At 45.5% G+C, this 18505-nt stretch overlaps 1 pseudogene; it reads right to left on the bottom strand.

The window, feature by feature from the left end:
- Nucleotides 1–723: 723 nt before the first annotated feature.
- On the bottom strand, nucleotides 724–5706 carry LOC102402690 (annotated as a pseudogene).
- Between the last annotated feature and the right edge of the window lie 12799 nt (nucleotides 5707–18505).

Consider the following 18505-nt stretch of genomic DNA (forward strand, 5'->3'; position numbering starts at 1 on the left):
AAACGTAATTAAGTTTTATAAACTGACAGAACCCTGTTTCCCTTGAGTTGATTCACATTTTCCAGTAATGAAAGATTTACTTCTGCGCTGATGAGCACAGCATCTTTGCAACAGATTAATGATGAGCCACGTTCATTGGTTCTCGTTCATGACCTCCTCCAAAAACCACTGTGAACTGCCACCTCGCTACAAGGTTTTCCAGCCACTATGTCAGTGTTGTATATCAAAGGCACACTGTCTACTATTAAGAAGTAGCACAGGAAATATTTTACATGAAAATCCCATTTGCAGTTATGAATCCAGGGCAGAAACTGCTGGTCAAGAAGCTCGTGTTTTGGGTTGATACAAGAGAGCCAGGTTGTATTAGTCAGGATTCTCTAGAGAAACAGAACCAATGGGGTGGGTGGGTGGGGGTGTGTGTGTGTGTGTGTGACTGAATGAAGAGAGAGATAGACTGGTATTTTTGTTTGTTTCATGTCTTTTCTTTATTGACAAGACGAGGGAAAAAAGGGTCACAGCATTTCAGACTTTATTCAAAGACACAAATGGCAACAAAGGGCACCCACAAGTGACAGGCATGGTCCCTAAGGCCCTGGCTCAAAGGCCACCCTGGAGGGTGTGGGTGACTTCTCAGCCCTTCCTCTCAGCCTCTCTCTCTCTTCCTCCTCCATGCCTCACGGACACCCCTGAGTTCAGTGAAAAGTGTGCAGAAACGAAGTCACTCTAGAGGAGGTTGGGCCCTGCCTGGCCAGTGTCGCCCACACGGCAGCCCTGGGCAGCTGGAGAGTGGCGGTCATTGGTCACGTGACACCCCCACAGCCAATGGCCAGGCTTCTCTCTGAAGTGGTCAGCCGGACTCTCCCAGAGGGAGACGGCTTTCAAGAAAAAAACACCAACTTGGTTCACGAAGGGCTTGGGTAAAATGCTTTCCCAGAAACCTTAAGAAACAAATCACTCTCAGATTCCTGGAGCACTGAGCAACTGAAACGGTCACTGGCTTGCCCGGAGGAGAGATCTTGGTGAAAGGCAGCCTGCTGGTTCCTCAGAGGGCTCAGCGAGGGGCTCGGCGGTCTTTGCACAGACTCCACGGTGGACCCATGAGAAGCACGATGAGGGAAATGGCACATCCAGAGGGGCTAGGCCCCTGCTGCCCTCCAGCCTCCTCGCTCCTGCTTGCTGGCTTGGGACCAGAGGCTGGTTTTCAGACAAGCCCCAGGAAAGCAGGTCTGCTTGGGCTTGAGGCCCCAGATGCCAAGGCTTCCCTCCTTTCAGTCTGAATGTGCTTATTCCCTTTGGCCAGAGTTCCTCTCCCATTGTCCTCTGTCCTGCCCAGTCGACAGCAGCTTTTCCTTGACGTGTTCAAATCTTTTTTTTTCCCCTCCCCCTAAAGATGTCAGGATGGAAACCCTCCACCATTCTGCAGGGGTAACTGTTTATTGTAGGTAGCAGTTCCTCTAACACTTTATACCTGTAAAAATCCTGGGCACAGGCCAGACGTCCGTGGTACCAACGTTCATATTCACGTTGAGGTGTAGACACAGTGAGTCAGCAGGAGCCCCGGACACACACTTCTCCTCTACTCTACACACAGACATGTGAGGGCCATGTGAGGTTCCTGTCTGGGTTGGGGCAGGTCACAGGCTCAAAGGGCACTTGGCAGAGTCGATAGTCACTTTCAACAACCCTGACCCCAGACCCATGAGGTGAGCGGCTGAGCTAGTGAAGGGCAAAGGGAGCCTCTGCGTAGGAGCAGCCATGGGCTTGCAGGGTCTTTTATGGACAAAACACTCCCCACGGGCACCTCCCCTTCTCTGGACCACCTGCCACACTAGGAAAGTTAGCTGGAGAAAAGCCTGCGTTTTCTGGCCCCTTTGTGTTCCACGACTGCTCACCAAGACTCAAAAGCTCAGAGAGCAAGTCCAGTTACAAGCTCTGAGGCTTGGCTCCTCTGAGTGGAATAGTGTAGGATCCTCGACGCCTCGGCACCCACAGAAGGACGTAGTGGTGAGGGTCAGGGTCAGGGGAGGGACTCCTCAGCCTGCCCGGAAAGTGCACACACACCACGGTGAATGGTGCGTGCTCACCACCACTGCTGAGGTCAGAAACCAAGAAGAAACACAAATATCGCACTTTGGGTTAAAGCATTTTCAAGAAACAACCACAAAAACAATGGCCACTTTTGATACTACAACCTACCACATTTGGCAACTTTCAGAGAAAACAGCTGTCTTCACCCCAAGCCATCAGAGGGTCCAAGATCCCTTTATCCTGGGCCCCAGTTTAAAAAGTCAAGGAAGGAAGACGGACCATCGGAGGGCAAGAAAAGGCTGAAGAAGCAGTTATACCAACACCTACAGCGCCCACCAGTCTGGGTGTCTGCCTCCCTGCAAGAACTGTCTGCCTTGAACCTCTTCTTGGGGAGAAGGTGAGCTATCAGGGGGGCCCAGCTGCTGGAGACAAAGGAGGCAAGCTGAACATGGGAGCTGCCGTAGCCTCCAGAGCTGCGACCCCCAGTCTCCAACCACAATCAGGGACACCCCATCCTCCCCTCCTCAGAGGTTTTGTTCATAGAAATATGGGGTACTCTGGTGACTCTATCCTTCACGAAAACCTCAATTTAACAAGCCTAAACCAGATTCCTCTGCGTCTGTTGCATTAGTCTGGCGTGTATGGGAGAGAAATGTAGTATGACTAAGCAGCTGCCCACGTCCAACAGAGCACACTCAGGTGAAAACGTAGCAAAGCTCAGGACAACCCTCTTGCCTGTGCTCAGCCTTCCCAGAAGTACAGCCTCTGCAAGCACCTAGGCCTTCCTCTTCCCCGCCCCCATCCCTAGATAAGCTCCATCTGGGAACCCAGCCCAGCTGCTCTTGTAAAGATACGTTACAACACTAGCTAAGAAAACAAAAGCAGGTTTCTTTAAAAGGTATTGTGCAGCCGGAAGCGGCATCTATCTTCGGGTTCCTGTGGCTGGGGGTGGGGTTCCTTTGGTTTTGACCAGAACACTTCTCCGCTGGGGGGGCCAGGCTCGGCGTGGCTTTGCAGAAGCTCGGTTACGGGAGTGAGACTGAACGTCACAGAGGTGCTCGGGTGGGTCGCGCTCACGTCACCGAGGACTCCGGAGTTTACATCCGAGATCCTCTGTCCTGAAGAACCTTCGCCTTCTCGCTAGGTTGGATGACAATGCCGTTGGTCGAATTATTTAGTTCTCTGGAGACAACACAGAGGAATTCTGCCTGATCCTCGTTCCCATAAGGCAATGGCACCCCACTCCAGTACTCTTGCCTGGAAAATCCCATGGGCGGAGGAGCCTGGTAGGCTGCAGTCCATGGGGTCGCGAAGAGTCGGACACGACTGAGCGACTTCACTTTAACTTTTCACTTTCATGCATTGGAGAAGGAAATGGCAACCCACTCCAGTGTTCTTGCCTGGAGAATCCCAGGGACGGGGGAGCCTGGTGGGCTGCCGTCTATGAGGTCACACAGAGTCCGGACACGACTGAAGCGACTTAGCAGCAGCAGCAGCAGCATGCTGATTAGCTGTTGGAATCTCCAACCGTCAGACATAGTGGACACCATCTGCCTGAGCGCCTCCTCTTGGTGTTGCAGGACTCTGTGCACGTGCTTCGCCGGGCCCTGGGAAGCTCAGTTTTTCTTGTTGATATCGCCTCCTTGAAACCAATCGCACAAGAGATGCAATGTAAAACTCCACTTCCTCCAGCCGCCTTTTCTGCCAACGCCTTCCTAAAGATGAGCTTCCCTTGACGGGGGTAGTTTAGGAGTGGACCCAAGTAGATAGGGTCCCTGTCAGTCAGATAGGCCCGCGTCTCGTGCTTGTCTGTGTCCAGCCCCGGATCCTCCTGGCAGCAGAGGCGGCAGAGAAAAGACCTGGGCTTCAGGCCTAGGGTCTGCCTGGTGGTCATGGAGTAAGGTGCTGCCCACGTTCAGGCGGACCCTGCGGGCCGACCACCGCCCCATGACCCGGCGGCCCGGGACCCGGCTCCAGCGGCTGCGCGGCGGCCCGCGGTCGCAGGGTCCAACCGCAGCTCCTTCATCTTGGGCCGCCGCAGCTGCCCGCGCGCCCGAGACTGATTGATTGATTGGGAATTGGCTCATGGACTTTTTGCGACCCTATGGACTGTAGCCTACCAGGCTCCTCCGTCCATGGGATTTTCCGGGCAAGAGGACTGGAGTGGGCTGCCATTTTCTTCTCCAGGATTATGGAGGTCAAGTCCAAAATCTGCAGGGTGAAATGACAGGCCGGACACCCAGAAAGAGCTAGTGTTGCAGTTCAAGTCCAAAGGAGGTCAGCTGGCAGAATTCCCTCTTGTTCAGGGCAGGTCCACCTTTGTTCTGTTCAGGCCTTCAACTGATTGGGTGAGGCCCATTCACAGTATAGAGGACAATCTTCTCTACTCAAAGTTCACCGATTTAAATGTTAATCTCACCCAAAACTATCTTCACAGAACCATCCAGAATAATGTCTGACCCCGTATCCGGACACTGTAGTCTAGCCAAGTGGGTACATAAAATTAACCATCCCGTAGGCTAACGCATGCATTTTGAAAAATTCACTTGTTATAGTACAAGATTGCTTATCAGATTGAAGCTGTTGTAAGGGTATAAAATGCATAAGGTAGAAAAAATAAAAATAAATGCATAAGGTAGGATCCCCTGTTTTCAGCATCCTCCCTTTCACACTCTCTTCTGCCCTCTCTCTCTGGAGGCTTTCCTTGGGAACCCAGGCACAGTGTTGTGCAGAAGCAGAAGCCACAGAGAAGCCCCCAGCCAACACCAACGTCATCTCCCAGTCCCCAGGGGCTCCTGCCCCAGCCTTCAGTCTTCCAGCTGTGCCCAGACATGTGGTGCCAGTTTCACCCTGTCTCAATCTCTGACCCACAGAAACCATGAGAATTTTCTTTAAATTTAATGCTATTTCAAGCCACTAAATTTCGGGGTAACTTGCTACACAGTAATAGGTAACCAACATGTAAGATTATGGTTAACTTTGTAAAAAACTACCAAAGTGTTTTCCAATATAATTTTAGCATTCTGTACTCCTACCAGCAGTGTATGATGGTTCCAGGTGGCCCAGAGGTAAAGAATCTGCTTGCCAATGCAAGAGATGCAAGATATGTGAGTCTGATCCCTGGGTAGGGAAGACCCCCCCGCCCCCACAGTAGGATATGGCAACCCACTCCAGTACTCTTGCCTGGGAAATCCCTTGGACAGAGGAGCCTGGCGGGGTATAGTGCATGGGGTCACACACACTTATCATCAAAGTCTTCCTAGTGGGTGTGAGGTTGTTGCTAGCTGTGATGTTAATTTTCCTGATGATGCCACACCTACTTTTGATCAGAAATATTATTACCCAACTTAGAAGCCAACCTCATTTACTATGCTGTTTCATAGTCACATGTCATAGAGCTTGTGCTGACATTTCCAATTTAACAATGATTGCTACCACATTGAATCTCTAAGGTTAAGAGTCATCTTAAGCTAACTTAAGAGGTTAAGCATTTATCTTGTTTGCATACCCCCAGAAGAATGAGGAATAAAAGCCATCTGGTCACAGGTGTGGGGCTCCTGGCCTAACAACACCATCATCTATTGTTAATTGGTATTAATATGTTTTTTTGAGAAATGCTATGTGCCAGGCATTTCACATGTAGACGCTCACTTACCACAACACCTCTATAACGTTCATGTTATTATTTTGAGCCTGTTCCAAAGGAAGAGGAGGTTCAGAGAGCTCAAGAAACTTGGCTGTTGTCACACACTGAATTTGAACCCAATATCCTTTTACCTGATCTAAAACAGATTTCTCAGGCTTCCCTCGTGGCTCAGCGGTAAGGAATCTGCCTGAAAATGCAGGAGACGGGTTCGATCCCCAGGTCCAGGAAGATCCCACGTGCCATGGAGCAACTAAGCCTGTGCACAACTATTGAGCCTGTGTTCTAGGGCCAGAGAGCTGAGCCCACATGCTGCAACCACTGAGCCCAGACACTCTACAGCCTGCAGTTCGCAACAAGAGAGTAGCCCCTGCTTGCCACAACTAGAGAAATGCCCACACAGCAACAAAGACTCTGCACAGCCAAAAATAGGTAAATACAATTATTAAAAAAAAAAAGATTTCTCATCACTTCTTTCTAATTTTATACCAGAATGTAAGAAGAATTTTTGGCCTAAAGTTAACAGTATAAAATATTCTAGTCTGGGAGCTGGGAGATTGAGTTTTACTCCTGGCTTTGTCACTAATCAAGGGTCCCCTCTAGGGCCAGTTCCTCTTTGGCCCACAGTTCCTCATTATTAAAAATAAAAGGTTGGGTTAAGACACTTTCCAGCTCAAAAATCACTTTATAGTAGGCACTATACTAAGCATTTTGCAAGTGTTAGCTTATTTATATATATATATCTCAGAAAAGCCTTACGCTATATGCTGCCTGCCGCTGCCAAGTCGCTTCAGTCGTGTCCAACTCTGCGCGACCCCATGGACTGCAGCCTACCAGGCTTCTCTGTCCATGGGATTCTCCAGGCAAGAACACTGGAGTGGATTGCCATTTCCTTCTCCAATGCATGAAAGTGGAAAGTGAAAGTGAAGTCACTCAGTTGTGTCTGACTCTTAGCGACCCCATGGACTGCAGCCCACCAGGCTCCTCCATGCACGGGATTTTCCGGGCAACAGTACTGGAGTGGGGTGCCATTGCCTTCTCCTTTATGCTATATATATAGGTGCTATTATTCTTCCCATTTTACAGATGAGTAAACTGAGGTAAAGAGATGAAATAATTTTCCCAAAGTCACAAAACTGGAAAATGGCACAGCTATGATTTATATATTTAGGGTACACTACAAAGCATGCAAGATCTTAGTTCCCTGATTAGGGCTCAAACCTGTGTCCCCTGCAAGGGAAACACAGAATCTTAACCCCTGGACTATCAGGGAAGTCCCAAGTTGGTTTATCTATCTATCTACCTACCTACCTGTCTGTCTGTCTATCTATCTATTTGTTGGCCAGTATAGCTGTGATTTAAACCCCAGCTGTCTGGCTCCAGAGGATATGGTGTTACTCAGCTAGGTAGCATTTATAGAAAGCTTTTTTTTTTTTAGGAAAGTTTAATTTTAACAATGACTTTATGATATCATGAGTTGCATTTTTCTCTCCACATCCTCACCCTCCCTCCACTTTAAAAAAAACAAACCCAAACTTTATTTATTTATTTATTTGGCTGCATTGGGTCTTGGTTGCAGCATGTGGGATCTAGTTCCTTGACCAGGGAATGAACCTGGGTCTCCTGAATTAGGAGCGCACAGTCTCAGTCACTGGACCACCAGGGAAGTCCCCCTCCTACTTTTTGAATGAAAACACTGAGCCTCAAAAAATGTATCATGTCCCAAGTCCCACAGCCAGCTAGTGGCAGAGCCAGGATGGGATGCCCAGGCAGCTTGTCATCCAAGTCTGGGGTGACGTATCCCCGGGACTCAGAGCCCCCAGGAATGAGAGACCACGGCGTTGCTTACCCCTGGGAATCTCGCCAAAGGCGAGAAACACCTTCGCTGATCTGACAGGACCACACCTTCCACTCCAAATTCCAGCCTGGCTGGTTTGCCCTTCTTTCTCTGCCTCTACTCTCACCAAGCCAGTTGCATGGGAATCAGAAGAGCTACAAATGCCCAAGGGAACCTGCCCTGGGGCACAGATGGGTTGGGGGTGGGGTCCCAGAATTGTTCAGCTGCATGCTCCTGGGGTCTCCCCTGTAGGTCTTCACTGTGATGGGACCTGGTCTCTCCCCCTCCAGACCCAATGTTGAATTCATTGCCTGGGAGTCACAGAAGAAAAGGGAGCTTGAGCAGACTGAATACTATAGTTCTACTGCCTTGAGAGTCTAGTTTTGTTTCTACTTTTTCTAGGTAAGTTTTTTTTTTTTTAATAGAAAATTACACATAATAAGAAGTCAACACAGAAAGCATATTGTAAGTAGTGAATATGGTTTTTCATTTTAACCCTGCCCCTGTCCTCAAACGCTATGCCAAACTTTCTTGTCCTTCCAGCCAAAGATATTCTGGCATATATAACTATAACTATAGCTATAACTATATATATATATATATAAACTTTTTATTTTGTATTGGGGTATAGCCAATTAACAATGTTGTGATAGTTTTAGTTGAACAGCAATGGGACTCAGCCATCATATACATGAATCCATTCTCCCTTAAACTCCCCTCCCATCCAGGCTGCCATGTGCTATACAGCGGTCCTTGTTGGTTATCTGTTTTAAATATAGCAGTGTATACAGACAGCCACAAGTTCATTCATGGAGGTATATGTTTTTAATCGCATATACTATACCTACTGTTCTGTACCCTTTTATTTTTATTTCTAATGCTCAGTGTAGCTTGGAAAGTATTCCTTGTCAATACCTAAAGCATGCCTTTGCTTCTTTAAAAGAACTGCATGAAAAAAAAAAAAAATGCATGGATTCCTATTGTAGGACTGAGTCATAATTTATCCAACCAGTCCCCTATGAGAGCGTTTGTTTTTGTTGTTCAGGCGCTAAGTTGTGTCCAACTCTTTGCAACCCCATGGACTGCAACACGCCAGGCTCCTCTGTCCTCTACTGTCTCCCGGAGTTTGCTCAAATTCATGTGTATTGAATTGGTGATGCTATCTAACCATGAAAGCCTTTAGGTTGCTTCTAATCAAGCTCCAACTAGCCAGCACGGTGAATCTGCTTGTGCTTTTGTTGCCAGGCCATGTGGGCCTCTCTGAGATCTTTAGGGAGGGAGGGAGGGCAGGAGGGGAGCTGATGGCACTCTCTCCCCCAGGCAACAAGGCACAAGGAACTGCTGGAGTTTCCTCCCTCGGGCTGTAGTCAGAAGAGAATTCATACGGCTACAAGGAGGCATTGCACAGAAAAAAGCATCCAGATGGCAGCTCAACTGATCTCTGAAATCTGGCAGCAGCAGCAATGAAAACATGCCACAACTTTTCCCAGCTATGTCTGGCCAGCATGCCACTGCCATCTTTTCCAGCAGGACCTGCAGTCCCGAGGACTGGGCTGATTCTGTGACCCACGCAGCTGGAGGCGCTGCTTATGACTCAGGGTCCAGAGGACAGAACAACAGGATGGGGTCTTCCCTCACTATGGTGGTGTCTCCGGATTCAGTTCAGTGTCCATATTCTCTCTGCTGCAATCAGAGCTTTGAGTAAGGCTGGTGGTTCCTCCTAGAAAAGCTGACAGCTGATGTCTGCTTCTGCTTGGTTTTGTTTAAAGATACCTTGCTTGACTGCCAGCCGTGGGTGAGCCCCTCATATGCCATCCCTGAGAAATGCCACCCCCACCCCAAAATGCATTTGGCCAGGACAGAGGAGGAATAGCGAGTCTGGTCGGTATTTTTAATATCGAGCCTACTGCCCTAACTCTTGTCACAACCAAAGTTAGTTACAAGTGACCAACAGAAAGCCATTGATTGCCCCCCACCACCATTTCATTGTGAAAGTTTCCAAACATAAAGAGACATTGAAAGAATTACACAGTGAACACACATCTATCTGCCACTTAGATTTTGTGGTTCACATTTTGCTGGATTTGCTTTCCTTATAATACACACTTGCATCTCTCCAAGCCACTGATTTCTGCAGCTTTTTAAAATTAAATATTCAATTCATTTCCTTTTAAAACTTCAGAACTAGAAACACGCAATGCCTTGTCTGGAGCTTCCCAGGTGGCTCATGGGGTTGGAAAGAGTTGGACCTGACTTAGAGACTGAACAACAACAATGAAAGTGGCACTGTGGTAGAGAATCCCTCTGCCAATGCAGGAGACACAGGAGACACAGGTACAGTCCCTGGGTTGGGAATATCCCCTGGAGAAGGAAATGGCAACCCACTCCAGTATTCTTGCCTGGTAAATCCCCCAGACAGAGGAAACTGGTGGGCTACAGTCCATGGAGTCACAAAGAGACGAGCACAACTTAGCAACTAAACAGCAAAGAATATATACCTCATGGGGCATATATGTAGGTTGTGTAGGTAAGCAGAGATGAATGCATATATGTAATAATGGTGAATTTGTGCAGTTGTCTGCCAGGCATTGGGCAAAATGCCTTATGCACTTTATCTCATCCCATTCTTGGATCAGCCCTAGAAGGTGGACTTTATCATTGGCTTCATTTTAGAAATACGGAAGCTTGAGACTCAAATTGGTGAAGTCACTTCTGCAGGTGGCCCAGCTGGTGATGGGGGAGTCAGTTTGCCTGCAGAGACCCCATGCTCTGCTGCCCCCAGCATCTTGCCTGGTACAAACCTCATAACATGTAACTAAACAGGCTGCTGCAGAGGGTTCTTGCAAAGTCAAAGACAGACAGCCATGTGAAAGTGCAGAAAACCACCACGCCCTTTAATGTTTGCTGAATGACTGGATGAGCTCATCACATACTCATCATACACTTCAGCTGCTTTCTCTAAGCATTAACTCTGTGGATGCTTCCCTCTGAAGGGGATAAAAGATGAAAAATCTCCCTAATCCTGCACCCCACAAATGTCAGGTTTCAGTTCAGTTCAATTCAGTCGCTCAGTCATGTCTGACTCTTTGCGACCCCATGAATTGCAGCACGCCAGGCCTCCCTGTCCATTACCAACTCCCGGAGTTCACTCAAACTCACGTCCATCGAGTCGGTGATGCCATTCAGCCATCTCATCCTCTGTCGTCCTCTTCTCCTCCTGCCCTCAATCCCTCCCAGCATCAGAGTCTTTTCCAATGAGTCAACTCTTCGCATGAGGTGGCCAAAGTACTGGAGTTTCAGCTTTAGCATCATTCATTCCAAAGAATACCCAGGACTGATCTCCCTTAGAATGGACGGGTTGGATTTCCTTGCAGTCCAAGGGACTCTCAAGAGTCTTTTCCAACACCACAGTTCAAAAGCATCAATTCTTCTGTGCTCAGCTTTCTTCACAGTCCAACTCTCACATCCATACATGACCACTGGAAAAACCATAGCCTTGACTAGATGGACCTTTGTTGGCAAAGTAATGTCTCTGCTTTTCAATACGCTATCTAGGTTGGTTGTAACTTTCCTTCCAAGGAGTAAGCGTCTTTTAATTTCATGGCTGCAGTCACCATCTGCAGTGATTTTGGAGCCCAAAAAAATAAAGTCTGACACTCATCTTACATGCTAGTAAAGCTCAAAATTCTCCAAGCCAGGCTTCAGCAATATGTGAACCATGAACTTCCATATGTTCAAGCTGGTTTTAGAAAAGGCAGAGGAACCAGAGATCAAATTGCCAACATCCGCTGGATCATGGAAAAAGCAAGAGAATTCCAGAAAAACATCCACTTCTGCTTTATTGACTGCCAAAGCCTTTGACTGTGTGGATCACAATAAACTGTGGAAAATTCTTCAAGAGATGGGAATACCAGACCACCTGACCTGCCCCTTGAGAAACATATATGCAGGTCAGGAAGCAACAGTTAGAACTGGACATGGAACAACAGACTGGTTCTAAATAGGAAAAGGAGCACATCAAGGCTGTATATTGTCACCCTGCTTATTTCACTTATATGCAGACTACATCATGAGAAACGCTGGGCTGGAAGAAGCACAAGCTGGAATCAAGATTGCCGGGAGAAATATCAATAACCTCAGATATGCAGATGACACCACCCTTATGGCAGAAAGTGAAGAGGAACTCAAAAGCCTCTTGATCAAAGTGGAAGAGGAGAGTGAAAAAGTTGGCTTAAAGCTCAACATTCAGTAAACGAAGATCATGGCATCTGGTCCCATCACTTCATGGGAAATAGATTGGGGAAACAGTGGAAACAATGTCAGGTTTAACACTGCTCTTTTTTGTGTTCTGATCTCATTGATATTACAGCAATGGAAGTGGAAGCGTTAGTTGTTCAATCGTGCCCAACTCTGCAACACCATGGACTGTAGCCCGCCAGGCTTCTCTGTCCATGGGATTTTCCAGGCAAGAATACTGGACTGGGTTGCCATTTCCTTCTCCAGCTGATCTTCCCAACCCAAGGATCAAACCTGCATCTCCTATGTCTCCTGCATTATAGGTGGATTCTTTACCCCTGAGCCACCACGGTTATATTTTTGTCTGTGATCAAGTGGCAGGGCAGCAGATTACAAATGCCAGGGTCTAAGGTAAGCCCTTTTTTCTCCTGCCTGCTCCAACCTGCAACTGGAATTCTCCAGTGTGCCAAGGGCACCCCAACACCCAGGATGGCCCCAGAGAGGAGAACTGGGAGCCTCTTTACCCTGTGTGACTTTGATAAGGCCTCTCCATGGACTGCTTGCAGTGGGATGTTTTGTGTAGCTATTTTCTACCTTTGTGATTGACTTCCCTTTCAAAACTTGTAAAACAATATCCTGTGAATGTATCCATAACTACAGTGATGATAGGTAGAATAAAGCAAGATCATCTATGGAAAAATACTTGGAAACTTTCTTTAAAATTTTGATTCAAATGCAAGACTTAAAAAATCAACTCAATAGCCAAAAAAAAAAAAAAAAAAGAGGAATCATCTCAATTATCCATCAGTGGCTGAATGGATAAACACAATGTGGTCTATACATACTGCTGCTGCTACTGCTAAGTCACTTCAGTCGTCTCCGACTCTGTGTGACCCCATAGATGGCAGCCCACCGGGCTTCCCCGGCCCTGGGATTCTCCAGGCAAGAACACTGGAGTGGGTTGCCATTTCCTTCTCCAATGCATGAAAGTGAAAAGTGAAAGTGAAGTCGCTCGGAATGGAGTATTATTCAGCCTTAAAAAGGAATGGTTTGACACATGCTACAACATAGATGGACCTTGAGGACATTATGCGTGGTGGAATAGTCACAGAGGGGCAAATGCTGTGTAATTCCACTTTAAATGAGGTATCTGGATTAGTCAAATTCATAAAGTTAGAAAGTAGGGTGGTGGTTGCTAGGGGCTGGGGGGAAAGGGGCGTTATTGTTTAATAGGTTCAGAGTTTCATTTTGGCAAGATGTTCTGAAGGTGGGTGGTGTGATAGCTGCTCTGAATTGCACGTTATGGTGGTTAAGATGGTTGACTTGGGATGTCCCTGGGGGTCCAGTGGTGCTTCCCGTGAAGAAGCTGTGGGTTCATCCTTGGTCCAGAAACTTAAGATCCCACATGCCCCATGGTACAGTCAAACAGAAAGGGAAAGAAAAAGCTTAACCCGCAGACCTCTGCTTTCAGGCAGGACCACATGAAGCCAGTGCATCCATTTTAAGGGATATGTGATGTTTTGAGAGAATCAGCGCACAAAATTCCAAGTTACGTGTTTTCAGTCCGCCTCTGTAGTTGTAAACACGGTGTGTTACCATTCTTCCTTGTTGGGGGATAAGGGGTGGGGGAATGGGGAGGCGATTATTTACAACACCAGCAAGTCTCTACAGTCTAATTTTTGTATCACAGCACGCTGTGTCACTTTCCAGCTTTTCATTTCCAAGACGAACTAATCTAGTTTTTGTGCATGTGTGTGTGTGTTTTAAAAAGGCCAACTCTTTTAGCATGTCCCTGTAACTGGTTGTAATTTCCCTTTCTGTGTGTTCAGAATTGATGTAAAGGAGTAAAAGCCTTTCCATTCCCTTCATTACTTCTTTCCCTACGGTGAAATTTAACTTCACGTTACAACATTTCCACAAGGAATGTCCCACCTGCGGATTTCCTGTACACGCTGACACCAAGTAACCGAACCATAGCCAACAGATGTCCTGTTTGCTGACTGTTGAACGTTTCCATATGCAGCAGGGAAAAGGGGGGTTATTGCAGTCAGGTTCTAGTCTGGCTCTAACCCTTCACAACTGCACAGCCTCGTGCCTCCATCATTATAAAATGGGGCTGAATTAATACTTCTTTGGGATTGTAGAGAAGAAGAAATGAAATGATAGCAATACATATATATATATTTTAATTGAAATATAGTTAATTTACAATGTTATGTTAGTTTCAGGTATAACAGCAAAGTGATTCAGATATAAATATATATATATTGTGTAGAGAGAGAGGATAGATAGGTATAAACCTTTTCAGATTCTTTTCTCTTATAGGTTATTAGAAAATATTGAGTAGAATACCTAGGGCTGATTCATGTTGAAGTTTGACAGAAAACAACAAAATTCTGTAAAGCAATTATCCTTTAATTAAAAAATAAATAAAAATATTGAGTATGGTTCCCTGTGCTACACAGTAGGTCCTTGTTGTTTATCTATTTTGTATATAGTAGTGTGAATGTAATTCACACTTTTGGATTGTATTACAAGTTAATCACCAAAGGGATGTTGCCTAGAAGCTTAAAATATATATAATGGCCCATCTCTGGAAACTCTGCCTCCCAGGTAATGAGCATTAAGCTAAAACACCTTTGTTTAGCTCACAAGAAACATCCTGACCAGGCTCACCTGTGACGGCTGCAGAAGGAAGAAATTAACACATTCCGTCTGAAGGCTGATGGGAACCAGGAAGTGTTTGACTTTACTCCCTCCCTTTTTAGTATAAAAGAAGCCTGACTTCTTCAGGCAAGATGGTTCTTTGCGGGGGCGCTAGCTCACCATCTTCTCAGTTTGCTGGCTTTCCGAATAAAGTTGTTATTCCATGCCCCAACAACCTGTCTCTCGATTATTGGCCTTTCACTTAATAAGCCGTATGAGATTTGACTGGGTAACATTTATGTTAATCCCATACTCCTAATTTATCCCTCCTCTGAGATGACAGCTATAAGTGTTAGCTCCTGCCTCTTCTTCTCTCATTCTCCCTTATTCTCTGAATTTCTTCACCTTTTCTCCTTTTTCTTTTCTCTTCCTCCTTGGTACTGCCTCTGTCCCCTCTTCCTCCTCTCTCTTTCTTCTTATCAAGGGAAGCAGCAAGAAATACAGCACCCTGTTCCCTCTCCCCATGACAAGGCACATCCTTTCTATTTTACTGGGCTGCCTTTCCGGAATTCTGGCCTCAGGCTAGCGATTGACAACGTGTGATCTGTCAGTTGGTGCGCTAGGATCTAGATTCATAGGCCCACTGTTGCCAATATCTCAATCTTCATTCTTCAGTTTAATCAAATTTTCAGATTTCCCACCATCCAGGAAGTCTGTAGGTTCCCTTTCGTTGAGCAGTTGTGCAGCAAAGTCCCCTTCCACTAGCTGGGAGAACTTGGCTCACTATTTTTCAAGGAGTTGGGTCTTCCTCCTTCTCCTGCTAATAGATCTTATTAGCAGGCACCTCTGCCTCCAATTTGGTGTTTTGTACTTCACTCATCAGAGTAATTCTGTGAATTTCAGAAACAAAAGCAGATCCTTTATTCAAAAGTTCCTTCGTTCTCTCCTTCTCTTCCTCAGGCTCCCTCCCCGCCTCCCCGCTGCAGCCCCACCTTGTATCAAATAGTAGTCATACCTTCTGGAACAGTCCTGAGCTGTCATATGCTATGCAATGCAGACAGTGCATTTTCTCATAATCTGGAGTTGCTGGCAGAGCAAAAGGAAACAAGAAACAAAAGCTGCATTTCAGGAACTTCATTTAGTGAAATACACTTCCTTGTGGTAGTTTGCCAGTGAATTTCCTCAGCTGCCAATGATATTTTGAAAGTATATGGGGGTGGGGTGGGGTAGTGAAGGGAATCACATCAATATACTAAGTCAGGTGCCAGTTTCCAATGGTGTCTTCATTCATTCATGAAACTGTAGAAAAGAGAGAAATTCACTGGTGAATGAAATTTATTACCCTTAACTACTCTGTTCCCTGGGCTTCCTTTGTGGCTCAGATGGTAAAGAATCTGCCTGCAGTTTGGGAGACCTGGGTTTGATCTCTGGGTTGGGATGATCCCCTGGAGAAGGGAAAGGCTACCCACTCCAGTATTCTGGCCTGGAGAATTCCATGGGCTGTATAATCCATGGGGTCACAAAGAGTCAGACACGACTGAGTGACTTTAACTTTCACTCTGTTCCCTATATTTCATATAGAGGAGAATAAAGGAAAAAGAAAACAAAACTGATGATAAAAGGATTGCTATAGATTACAAACACCGCCCAAAGTATATTAAAACAAATGTAATCTCTTACAAATGCTCAAAATTGACCCTATATTAAAATGTTTTGTTTTTTGTAATAATTAAAACCTTGAGATTCTATGTTTCCTTATTTGATATTGAGGGGTCTTTAATTCAGCTGTTAAGAATACAGATAGCTACATGGGCCTGAAAAAGGCATTTTGCAGGGCTTCCCTTGTGGTCTGGTGGTTGCAAATCCGCCTTGCAATGCAGGGGACCCCTGTTAGATCCTTGGTCGGGGAAGATCCCATATGCTGCGGAACAACAAAGCCTGTGCGCCAAAGCTACTGAGCTGCAGTCCTGCAACTACTGAAACCTGCCTGCCTGGAGCCTGTGCTCCACCGCGAGAAGCTTTCCTTTCCCAATCCAGATGCTATGAGTTAAATTTCCCCTTAAAAAAAAAAAAAGGCATTTTGCATTTCTCCATATAGAGTTTTATCAAAGAATATCATCAATTATTTTTTCTCATTGGCAAATTAGCAAACTGTGGCTTAACAGATACATCTTAAAACATATAAGTCAGCATTAAAATAATACCCAGTGACTGGTCTTTTAAAAAAAATATCATGTTAGCCATTTTAAAAAGTTTTGTTGTTCAGTTGCTGTATCGTGTCCGACTCTTTGTGACCTCATGGACTGAAGCATGCCAGGCTTCCCTGTCTTTCACTATCTCCTGGAGCTTGCTTAAACTCATGTCCATAGAGTCGGTGATGCCATCCAACTAACATTTATTTCTGGCTGCACTGGGTCTTGGGGGCTGTGCGCAGGCTTTCTCTGGTTGCAGTGAGCAGGGGCTACTCTTTAGTTGGCGTACACAGGCTTCTTATTGCAGTGGATTCTCTTGTTGTGGAGCACAGGCTCTAGGGCTCATGGGCTCACCAGTTGTGGTATACGGGCTTAGTTGCCCCTCGGCATGTGGGATTTTCCTGGATCAGGGATTAAACCTGTGTTTTCTGCATTGGCAGACAGATTCTTAATCACTGGACTACCATGTAAGTCCCAGAGTGATTGATTTTAACTTCTTCTCCCAGGGTCTTTGAGCACCAAATTATTTTCTGCTCAACAGGTATTTTTGAGCTCCCATTATGTACTCCAGTTGTGCTATGCACTGAAAGAGAATAGAAAGAAAGAAAACACAGTCCCCTCCCTTGCAGAGCCTTTCACATTCAAGAAGATGAGACATCCAAGAAATCTCTTGAAAACAACTCAAGACGTCCCTATGAAAAATAAGATTAGCTACACAGCATGCACTTTCAAAACATTGACAAAATCCATGGACGTATTGAAAAAATTCAAGATGGTACAGGAGAGTACCGTGAAAAGTAATTCAGCCTCCTACCCCTCACCCAACTGCTTTTTCAAAGGCAATCTCTGCAATGAGTCCCTTGTATAGCCTTCCAGTAACAGCATAAACATTTTCAAGCAAGTTATGTATAATAGCATATATCTATTTATTTACACAAATCCTACCCACTTTTTAAAAGAAGAGTAATCTAGAAAAGCTAGGCATTGTTTAGCAATCTCAGGAAATAATCCTATAGTAGGAACTCAAATATTTCAATGACTAAGTGAATGAACAAGTCCTCTTTGTCAGGACATTTTGATTTCTTGCTATTTTATTTTATTTATTTTTGGCAACACCACATAGCATATGGAATCGAACCCATGCCTCCCACCATGGAAGCGTAGAGTTTTAACCACTGGACCATCAAGGAAGTCCCATCTTGCTGTTTTAAGTTATGCTGTGTGAAACATTTTTTCTGATTCAGCTCTTAGTTAGGTAGACATTTCCAGAAAAGGAATTACTTGGTTAAATACTTTAGGTATTTCCAAGTTGCTTTTCAATAGGCTATTTTCTCCCATCAGCACCATCATGGGTAGTTTCATTTTTCTTTACTAATCTGATAGATGTAAGCGTAATTTCCTTGCTGCTTCTGTTTGCATTTCTTTGAATTAGTAGGGTTGGGCATTGTTTCCCCAAATGTTTGCCGGCCATTTATAATCATTTCAAACTGTTTTTGAAATTATCTGGTAGAAGACTCTTGCGCATTTACCTCCTGGGGTTTTTCTTACTGAATGTTACAACCTTGTTAAATACAGAGACTACTAATCCTGTTCCATGTTCTTAGTAAATAGGTCCCCTCATCTAGTGTTTGCCTTTTTTCCCCTTTAACTGGCTTATTTTTGGCCCAGAAGATGTACATTTATATTTGTTCAGTTCTCTCTATTGAGTCATCCATAATTCATTTCATTGCCTTTGAGGCCAGAATAACCTACTTATTGCATCTTTTTAAGAACTGTGTAGAAGTTGAAGGAAAGTCCATCTTATGCTTATAGCCTGTCAACAGGGGGATTTTCTAAGCATTTGTTTGTAGAGCTAAATTTATAACTCATTCCATCTTTGGATCCCAGGTATGTGGACTTAAGAAAACATCTTAGACATCCTTC

This window comes from Bubalus bubalis, chromosome 20 (assembly GCF_019923935.1).
Source record: "Bubalus bubalis isolate 160015118507 breed Murrah chromosome 20, NDDB_SH_1, whole genome shotgun sequence".
Lineage (NCBI taxonomy): Eukaryota > Metazoa > Chordata > Mammalia > Artiodactyla > Bovidae > Bubalus > Bubalus bubalis.